The 11,409-nt window shown below is 35.8% G+C and overlaps 1 protein-coding gene across 2 annotated transcripts in view; it reads left to right on the top strand.

The window, feature by feature from the left end:
* The window catches only part of prickle3 (prickle homolog 3), a 47,146-nt gene that overhangs the window by 22,047 nt on the left and 13,690 nt on the right, over window positions 1–11,409 (top strand). The window contains exon 2 of one of the 2 annotated variants that reach the window (XM_016473728.1): window positions 4,819–5,211. The exons of the other annotated variant lie outside the window; for it this stretch is intronic. The gene's annotated coding sequence lies outside the window, so the exon portion shown is untranslated. The remainder of the gene's footprint in view (window positions 1–4,818; window positions 5,212–11,409) is intronic. 2 annotated transcript variants of the gene reach the window in all.

Raw genomic sequence — 11,409 nt, 5'->3', positions numbered from 1 at the left:
CGCGGGGGGGGGGGAGGAAATTGTCTAAAAGGGGAAGATATCAAAAACTGAAATAGTGGAAAATGAGTTATTATGAAAATGCTGCCTTTTCCCATATCTTCTTCATACAATGAGTGGCTGTCATGTTTAATTGCAGTTTTGCAAGAAGGTTGTCAGGATTTGAACCTTCATCCATAAGCTTGCTAAACAGTGATATCAGTAGACCATCATATCTTAAACATGAAAAGTGAACTATTATGTCATTAAAATGTTAAATCGATTGATTGATTGATTGAAAATGTTCTTTGATTAAGTTATGTCTATATAGGGCAGCAAGTGAGCCAGTATTTAATACGTTTAATTCAGTGGTGACTACGGCATCGCAAGAGTGTCAGACTCAATGAGGTAAATGGTAAAAATGAAGTGAGCATTTAATTATTGCCAGACAGATTTGACAGCATATCTGATTTATACATGATTTGTGGGTTTTTGTTAAACGTGAGCCAAAATCATCACAATTAAAAGAACCAAAGACTTAAACTACTTCAGTCTGTGTGCATTTAATTTATTTAATACACGAGTTTCACAATTTGAGTTGAATTACTGAAATAAATGAACTTTTCCATGACATTCTAATTTATTGAGATGCACCTGTAAATGTGTACATTTTACTTTTACATTTTAATATTTAGTTTTATATTTAATAAGTAGAATTTATGATGGTTAATTTAATATATTTTACAACACCACAAAGTTATTTTCTTTCAGTGCAAGCAGAGGAACCAAACAACTATTTTTATTTATATGCCCTAGTATAACAATTAGAGACGTAACGATTCGCTCAACTCACGATTCGATTCAATTCACGATTTTTTTTTAACAAAATGAGATTTAAGACAAATTATAAATTAAATGTGTCCTTTTATTATTGCTTGGACCAGATACTGTACGTTTCTTTGTGAAATTGAAATATAACATATAACAATAATAATATACTAATATAGCACATCTTTTGTTGGTTTTGATTGCTTCTATTGTCCTCATTTGTTAGTCGCTTTGGATAAAAGCGTTTGCTAAATAACAACATTTAAATATAATGTAAATGTAAATAACTAAACTAAATTGAAATGTTAAAACAAGCCCCAAATCAAATAAGTAACGCAAATAAAATAAATACGAGCTGAATGAGACGCAGATTCACTCTCTGCCAGCAGGTGGCGCTTAAAGCGTTTCCTTGGTTTCTGCTGTAAACAAAGCAGAGTTGCAATTATGAACTTTAATATGCATTATACAGAGGCAAGAGGAAAAGAAAAAATACCATTGAAAGACAGTAAGTTCCCCTCAGACATACATTCATATAAACTCCTACCCCGAATTGAATCGCGATTTGTTTAGCATCTCAACCGATTTGAATCGTCACATAGGCTATTTAAATCGATTTTCAACCGGCTCGTGGTTAATCATTACATCTTTAATAACAATACATATATTTTTACTCAAATAAAGTATGAAAAATGCTGTGGGATCTTTTGTGAACATTTTTGACCAATGACACAAAAAATAGTGTGAAACAGTGTTTTTAAATGATTCACTTAACCACCTCACACCCTTAAACCAATGCACTTACACACACACATGTATGTTTCCCTATCTTAGTGATGTCCATTGATTTTTTTTTTTTTCAGGTTAATGGTATTTTTTTAATCCTCTAAACCCAACCGCTAGCCCTAAATTTACCCATCACAGAAACATGTGCAGAACACTAGATTTACAGCAACAACATGTTTTGTCCTATTGATAAGCCTTTTAGTGTGGACCAGTCAAATGTCGTCACTAGTGGGTTGTCAAAATATTTCACAATATAAGTGAGAACATTTGGTGCTCACAAGTATAGTCAAAACAAGTACACACACACACACACACACTGGTTTCCATGTTTTTATTGGGACATTCTGTAGACATAATGGTTTTTATACTTTACAAACTGTATTTTCATCCCGTTACCCTAACCCTACACCTAAACCTCCCCCTCTGCATTAAAAAAAAAAAACTTAATTCTGTATGATTTATAAGCTTGTTTCCTCATGTGTGTAACCCAGCCTGTTAGACTGAAAAACAAAGTTCCCACTAGGTCAGATTTACTGGTATTATTATATTTGTGGGGAAATTTGGTCCCCATAGTGTAGGGAATACCAGCATACACACACACACACACAGACACACAATCCTCTGCATTTTTCCTCTTCTGTAGCTTGCTTTCTTAACTAGTTGTCTAATAGACTTGGCATTATGGTTGTTCCTCTTTTGTAAGTCGCTTTGGATAAAAGCATCTGCTAAATGCCTAAGTGTAAATGTAAAACAATTGAAATAACAAATTTTCATAGATGAATTGAATAGCAATTCTGCTACAGACAGCCTGTTAATGTATGTTGTGAGCCATAAAACTAGCCTGATTAACGTGCCCCCAAAACATCATCACAATATTGTTTAATTCTGTATCAGCAACCAAATACATCATAAGTATTCAAATATTACTCTGTGTCAGTGTGTTGATTCATCATAAACTGTACAGCACGATATTAAAAGTGATTTCCGTGTGAATGCGTGTGCATAGGATGAATTCTGTGACCTCATCATATGCAGCCATATAGCATCTGCACATGCATGTGTCTTGAGGACACATCTGGCAGCAGATTGTATGTTGAGATTTAGTCAGGATGGTTTTTGCCAGCAGAGCTTAACCAGCATGAGTGAACCTGTTGACCAATGCCTGAGCTTTAACGTTCCCACACTGTTTTTGTAGTGTGTTAATCTGTGTTTGTCCCTTTCTGGGAACAATAGGACAAAATGTCCCGTTTATGTAAGCTTTCCTGTAAGCTCTTATTCAGAGATTGTGTGGAGTTGTATGAATATTAGTTATTATTCCGGAAGATTTGTATGAAGTGGTTCTCAACATAAATGCAGACAAGTTAACAACTTTTGAATTCGATTCAGTATAAATTGTCTTGATATCACAGGAGCTGTATTTCACACTTTCACAAGGTCCCTGAAAATGTTTTATTTTTAAAGTTGAACTAGTTTTCACTTGATTGCCTACTAAAACATGACACTCATGACAGAAAACAGTCTAAAAAAGTCTATTGACAAACTTTATTGTAAAAAGGATCAGGCTTATAATATGTTTAAATGATGTTTGTTTTTTGCAAAGTATTGATATATTAATATATAATATATTGCTATGTTGATGATAACTTAACTACAGTTATTGAATTATCATATCATGTGCTAATGAATTAAGCCTATAATCATTATCTTTAATATACAATACAATACATAACATAAATACAGTACAATTCCTTTCAAAAGTTTATGGTCAGTGAGATACTTTAAGTAAATATTAAATTGATCAAAAGTGACAGTAAAGACATTTTAAAATGTTACAAAACTTCAATTTCAAATAAATGCTGTTCTTTTAAACATTCTATTCATCAAAGAATCCTGAAAAAAAATATATAAAGCAGCACAACTGTTTTCAAGATTGATAATAATCTGAAATGTTTCTTCAGCAGCAAATCCGCATATAATACCGATTTCTGAAGGATCATGTGACACTGAAGACTGGAGTAATGATGCTGAAAATTCAGCTTTACATCACAGGAATAAATTACATTTTAAAATATATTAAAATAGACACCATTCATGTTTAATTGTAATAAGACTACAAAATATTACTGTTTTTACTGTATTTTTACTGTACTTACTGTCACATAAATGCAGCCATGTTGAGCATAAGAGACTATATATATATATATATATGTATATGTACAAGTTCAGCTGAGGACATGGAGTGGCGGCTTATCCAGAGAAGAAGGGATTGGTAATGGAGTGGTGGATAGGTGGAGGAAGAGAGTAAAATCAGTGAAAAGCTGCTTTTGTATTCCATCTGTGCTTGTGAGCGTCCATTCAGCGCCTGCCACCAAAACCCATTAGGGATGTAACGGTATGAAAATTTCTTATCACGATTATAGTGACCAAAATTATCACGGTTATCAGTATTATCAGGGTATTGTTAAATATGTGCTGGAGATGTTCAAAAAGTACCGACACATAAATCACTTCACCAAGTTTTATATTTAATCAACAAACAACAAATAATTGTTTAAATGTGTAGAATCCACATAAGCTTGTTTTTCATCAACCGGTCAAAATTGACAGCAGAGCATGCAAATTCGGTCCGTTTTTGGCCAGACAGAAACTGCACACAGGCTGAATGTAATTATAAGTCTCTGTAAATCCACTCGCTGACAGCAGGTGGCGCTTATGGAAAAGCTGAATTACAGCTGTTTCCCGTAAACTCCGTGAACAAAGCAGTATTGTGATTAACACTTCCTTTAGGTATTGCATGGAGCCAAGATGAAAACAAAATGCCATTGAATCGTTTCTGAAGACAGTCAGAACCTTCAGAGGTACATTCATATAATTAATTAATTCATATATTCATTTGTATAATTCCCTTAGCACTCTTTTAAAACCTCCCAGCTTTTCCGCCCTGTTTTCACTCGAAAAAAAACTACTCTGCTGCTGTGCACCCATGAGACTGTTACTTAAAACTGTGCTTTATGCTGGACAGTATTTATTTTTCGTGAGTTGTTCAAATCGCGGTAATCTAATACGGTTTTAATGATAATTAAAAGATGAAACGGTAATACTAACCGTGGGGAATTTTATCATGATTTATTGTCAAACCGATAATCGTTACATCCCTAAAACCCATACACACTGTCAGACATACTGATATAGTGAGGATTTTTATTCATCTGCTTTCTATTTCCCCATTAGACATTGTGGCTGTAGCTGTCCATTAAAATGAACTGATGTCTGACTCAAAGAGAACACCAGCACTTATCCCATAACTGTACTGAGAAGGATTAAACCCCCATCCCGTCCACACACACACACACACACACACACACATGGATATTCCCGCTTCACCTCCGTGTGGACGTGGAGACCCGGCTCTGACCTCATTCATGAGACGGAGAGAAAGCTGAGATGAAGGGGTTTGATATCATCGGTGGCGTGCCCAGCGACGTGCGTTCATCAGTCTCAGCAGCGCTCCGTCCGGGGAGGACGTTTGTTTTGAGTTTTGTTGGGACAAAATCAGGACAGAGGATTAGTTTCTTCATTGTGTCACACCTGGACATTTTCTGGCTGATTCTTGAACTGTATTCAGTACATATTTGTTCATGCTCTTTTAATCTAATGTTTCAAGGATTACTGATTGTTTACATTACATTAGTTTATGGCTTTAAAACACTTACTGCATAATATATAATAACATGCAGGGAAAAAAAAACTTTATTTCATTAAACAAATTTATTTAGTGTTATTTCATTATGCAAATTTAAAAAGTGTTATTTAAACATCTTAAACTGTATAGGCAAGTCAACACAACATCTACTGTATTTCATTCAAAATAGAACACAAAATCTATATTAAACTTTACTTTTAACCCTATAAAGCCTACTGTATCATATTTGATTAGAAAATGTCTAAATTGTGAGCATGATCAAAATATTTCTGAAAAACCTGTTGTACACAATCTACAACATGCCTTCTGTCGTCTGATTGATAGTTTATACTTTTTTAGCAAGTAAAAATCCTATTATTATATGTAAAACTCTTCAGGTCATGGTTCATGTGGTTTTTTTTTGTTTGTTTTTTGCTGTGAAATCTTTACTGATTTTAATAAAGTAAAAAATAACTTATATTGTTAGTAATACTTCAAGATTAACACTTGCTGGACTGAAGCAACTTAGGTTTATTTGATTATCCGTATATAATATTTTTAAAAGATCCTGTTAAAATGTGAGTATCAATGAACTTCAGGCTTTCGAGGAATGTTTATTTGTTCATCCCTCAATCATAATTGTATTGCATTGCATTATATGTTTTGAAACTAAGGAGCTTTGATCATAAAACTATGAAAGTGCATATAAATAGTACGCCAAATAAAAACGAAAACTCGTGGTATATATACGCAAAAATGGACTTTGGCGTGTATATGCTACGCGATGGGTAGGTTTAGGGTTGTGGGGTAGATGCGTATCATATGTACGCGAAAACTGCGTATCATATGCACGGCAACAAATTTCGTATCATATGCACGTGAAAACTGCGTATTATATGCACGCCAAACACATGCGTATCATATGCACGGCAAAGTCCATTTTTGCGTATCAATACCACAAGTTTTCGTTTTTATTTGGCGTACTATTTATACGCATTTTCATGAGACCGGGCTCGATATAGAGTATCTTCCAATAATATAAACTAATATTTAAATCAGCAACAGCACCAAATTGCATATTTTTGCTCAGTTTGTGCCTAAAAATAAAGTTGACTTGTTTTTCCTCAAGTATGAGCTCCATACTCCATGAGCAATACATTTCATATGTAGAAAAATGAAATATGTAAGTAAAAGATGTATCAAATGTGATGCTCAACTAAAAGTACATATCAAACATATCCTATCCTATAAAGGTTTAATAAACTATTCCATTTATTATTTCATGTGAGGCATTGTAAATTGTTATCATTTATACCCCATGTTGTTTCAAACCTCTATGACTTTATTCTTTTTTAAAAGAAGATATTTTGAAGAATGTTATTATGTTTATCCATACAATGAAAGTCAATGGGGTCCAAAACAAATATTGGAACGTACTGACTTTCTTTTTTCAAATGATGACAGAATTATTATTATTATTATATTTTTCGGTCATGGTTCTATGTGAAATAATGTGAAGATTAGTTTTATGCGATTACTTTTGTTTTGCCGTGATTTTGTGTATGTTGGTGGTTTTTGTTGGTGTGAGTTTCACTGTGTAGTGAAGTGTAAGTTCAGAACATGTTGCCGTGACTCTAGTCATTGTTTCTGTAGTTGCCATGGATGAACCTGCTGTGCTTGTCTTCATCAGAAACAGTAGTATATGTTTTCATGAATAGATGTCCTAGATGTCATTCATTAAATTGCTGTGACAGCAGCAGGTTAATTAAATCAGGGTGAGGTGTAAAACCAATGCAGCTGGACAGGCCAGTCGGCATGAACAAAAACATAACTTTCCTTCTTTCTTAGAAACATTTTTCAACTTGTGACTATTTGTGCATCCATTTAATGCACTGTCATTCCTCATTTTGTGATTTTTTGTGAAATGTGTGTAGAGCTTAATGTGATTTAACGTGTGATTGGATTAGATGTATGTTTAGCCTTATTAATATTATGGGTGTTTAAAAAACCAGCATGTAGAAGCCAACATGAACGCCATTTACAACCCGGCCTTTATTTCCATAATTTGACAGGATATTCAGTGAGAGAGAAAAATGAGGACAGGGCTTGATTTTATCATTGAGGAATTGATTGGATTGTGACAATTCTCTGTATGGCAGAAGGGAGAGCCTGAAAAATAAGAGGGATTGGTAACATCAGTCAAAAAGAAAAGTCATAGCAAAGGCAGAGGAAGTTCTAACATTTTGGTTTGATTTTGATTCTTTTTTTTTTCCTTTGAATTGATGTGCTGAATGATGAATCGTTCACAGTAAGACCAGTAATGGGTAGAAAGTAAAAAGTTCGAGTTTGACTCTGGGGCAGTTTTGACATTTGATTTTTGAGGGATGTGACCTTGAGTTGATGTAACACCTTTTATGCGAGTGTGAATGAATAACCTGTCTGAAATTATGGTGTGTTTTGAGGAGTAATAATAGGTATCATGAACATCAGTCACATTAGCTAGTGCACATGAATGCCAGTGACAGGGTTTGACCACATTCAGGATTGAATAAATGCATAACTAATTAATTACGGAGTGTCTATTAAAAGGCTATTTACAGTAGCTCCGCCCACCACTGACTGTTTGAGCCAGAAACCGAAACAAATACCTTTTTTTACATGACTGGGACTGACCCGAGATCGAATCCACCCTTTTTTGATTCCATTCTGCTTCCTTTTCTCATCACATATTAACTCTGAGAGGAGTTTATTTCAAAATAAGAATGAAAAAAAAAATCGAAAAATGAAATAAAAAAAGGGGCTAACGGGTGTTTAATAGACGTATAATTGAAATTTGATGTGGTGTCCTCGCTATTGGACATACTATTGCATACTATTTTACAATGTACTATAATACACTGAGGTGCAAATAGTATTTGCCAATATTTACACTTAGTGCAAATAAAATACAGCTATTTTCACAGTGCAAATAGCCTCTGACAAATAATTATGCAATTTTTTTCATGATTTAAAGAAAACTTTTTTTCATTAACTGATTAGCCATTTCTCTAATTTAAAGGCAGGGTGATTTGGTTCAAAAACCGAATCATTGGTTCATTTTTTGTTATGCTGGTTGAAAGTCTCTTCACATCCTGATAGCAATCACTAAGTGGAGTAGTCGGTCCGAGGACTATGATAGGCTGTCCTACCCATAGATAAGTATACATAGATGCCTCATTAGCGACTGTTTCTATACGTAAGCCCGTCCGCCATATTGGAAGGGTCAACTTGACGTCATTCACCATAATAATCAATGCCACAATCCTTACATATCTATGGTTCCGCCCCTCTCTCGCAGACATGATCCGTCATCAGAGCGTTCCATTACTCTACTGCAGACCGAGCGAGAATGGGAGGCGTTATTATTGTAATATTAAGAGCTTTGTACTGTATTGTTTTCTCACTGGTGAATGAGACATGAGCTGACAGTGTTGCATTCAGTCCTCTACCAACACCATCTCTCATCGTGTCGCTGGTTAGCCTCTGGTCATGTGTTTTGGAGGAGGCGTGGCTTTGAAGAGTGATTTGCAGTGAGGGTGGGATCTTATGCTTTCAATGCTAGCTTGCTATTGCTAGCCTCTCCGAAATCACCCTACCTTTAAGTCTAATGATAACACCAGGAGAGATATGGCAAACTTTTGGTCTCTTTCTCATACAAAATGTACTTTGTATGTACAGTGAAACCCAAAGTATACTTTGTTTTTGTATGCGTACATTAGCATATGCGTACAGTCAAACGCGTAGCCTTTCAAAGTATACTTCATTTAATAATGTGCGCGAACACAGGCGGTCAACACATGCACTCTAGAAAGCCTCATCTTTGTCCACTCTCTGCGCTATTTTTCTCCAGAAGTTATGACCGATAAAAATGCCTTTGCACTCTTTTAAACTAAAGTTGCGGAAGTCTCATAACTCTCGCACATGTGCTTGTCAATGCAGCCGTCTGTTGTTCTTGCAGTCTCTGCTATTTTGTTGTTGTTGTTCTGTCTCTTTAGTTTTGTTTTCTACTGTGAAACAACGACCTGGGCCAGTGTTGCCACCTTGTGGAACAACTGATTCAAAACACTGATTGTGTGCAAAACATATTCAACACCCAGTTACAAAAATCGAGTGGTACGCATACAGTACATGTGTACTATTCTGGTGAGGAAATTAGCATCACGCGCACTGTAGATGGAACCGCACGCACATGTAAATACCGAAGTATACTTTGAGCTTTACAAAAATCAGGTGGTGCGTGTACAGTATGTGCATACTGTTCTGATTACCTTAGTGTACACGTAAAAAGTGAAGCCTACTTTGGGTTTTTGTATATAGCACACAAGTAATGAATGGTCTGAATTCACTTTGACTGTGGAAATGAGGAGTCTTGATTAGGGGTGTGCCATATCATACCGTCCACGATAATACCGGTATACATTTTTATATGATAAAAAAAGTTTCATATCGTGATATCAATGATATAGCGACGCAATGGCGTATGGCGGATATACGTTCCCTAACGCACACAACAACAACACCACAAACCCAATAGGTGTGTTCGACTTGAAGCAGCGCTGCGCAGACTGATCGGTGTATGACATCAAAGTATCGCGAGAGCAGTTCTAGAGCATATTCGAGCGCACTCTTACCTTCAAAAATAGGCAAGGCTCATATCTTTAGCGAAGCGGCGCGGAGAGAGTGGGGGCCTGGCGATTTCAACCGACTGCCCAAGGCCAGCATAAAAAGACGACCTGCGTGTCGTCACGAAAGCTTATCAATTGCACGTGTTTTAAGCCTTGCCAATTTAAACATTCAAAACAGTTGAAAGCATTCAAACACAAGACGCGGAAAAACTCAAAGAGTTTGCGCGCCGAGTTTGGTGCGCACACAGAGAGCCGCGCAAACATCAAACCGAGCTATTCTTCCCTTCCTCCCGTGCCTGAACGAACAAATACACCTCGCCAGTTTAAACATACAAGCACAAAAAGACATGAAAAGCTTAATTCAGCACCCGCGCGCTGTTCTGTGCATGCAGTGTGCATGTAGAGAGCCGCGTCTACAGCCCTTAAAACACCGAATTGAGTTTTGTCTCTTCTTGCTCTTGAAATGACAAATACATACAAAATTGTCACAATACCTGTCTTTGTGAGTATCCTCGAAAAAATGGTCGGTTATGTCTTAAGTGAAAGTAAACAGTTGAGTAAGAAATGGAATGTGTATCATTATATTGGATGTATTCTCTCTTAAAGTGACCGCGCCTAATTTACTAGCTGCTGTTAGTGTCCTTAATGTTAATCCAAGAAATTAAATAGGAGAAAATCACTCACTGCTCTTTACCGAATTACTTTGTAGTTTTAACAAAAAATAATCTATATTTATTTATACAGTGAAGACTGTGCAATGCTATTTATATTTGATTAATCTGTTTCTGTACCTGGACACCTACAAACTTGAAAAAACTTAAAACATTGTTTAATTTGTATATTTGTTTATTTGTGCTATTTACACAATTTCAAACAGGGCCCACTGGTACAACCTACACCAGTACAACGTAACTGGTACAACGTAGCTGGGGAGCCCCGCAAACCCCAGCTACGTCCCTGTACACCGATCGGTCTGCTTCAAGTCGACCACACAGCTGCTGCTGCCACCTTATGACAATAGATGTACACTTCAAATTAGGTAGTCTGTCATCGATGACAGTAGCTCATTGGAAAAGGATGGAAAATGCCCTTCATTTTTATTTGCACTAATAAATGCTGCTGCCTGCCAGCTGCAATCACCAATAAAACGTTGTTCCATGTTTTTTTTTCCTATATCGTCATAAATATCGTTATCGCAAATATTCTTAAAATATCGTGATATAATTTTGAGGCTATGTCGCCCACCCCTAGTCTTGATATCTCCTATTGTGTTTCATGAAAAATGTTTCAGGAATATTGTTTTGCTACATGACGATGAGTAGATGACAATTTTGGAGGAAATGCTGAAGTTGCACAAATGTACCATGGGCAGTGCCATCTCCCTCTTTCTTATGTTTATAAAGTCTTTTTTAACTGTTTCCGTTCAACAATGAATATATAATTTTGTTTGCCTGATTGTCAGTTTAACAAAATTTG

The sequence above is a fragment of the Sinocyclocheilus anshuiensis genome, unplaced genomic scaffold (assembly GCF_001515605.1).
Source record: "Sinocyclocheilus anshuiensis isolate Anshui unplaced genomic scaffold, SAMN03320099.WGS_v1.1 scaffold112, whole genome shotgun sequence".
NCBI lineage: Eukaryota > Metazoa > Chordata > Actinopteri > Cypriniformes > Cyprinidae > Sinocyclocheilus > Sinocyclocheilus anshuiensis.
This window is presented reverse-complemented; position numbering and strand designations above follow the sequence as displayed.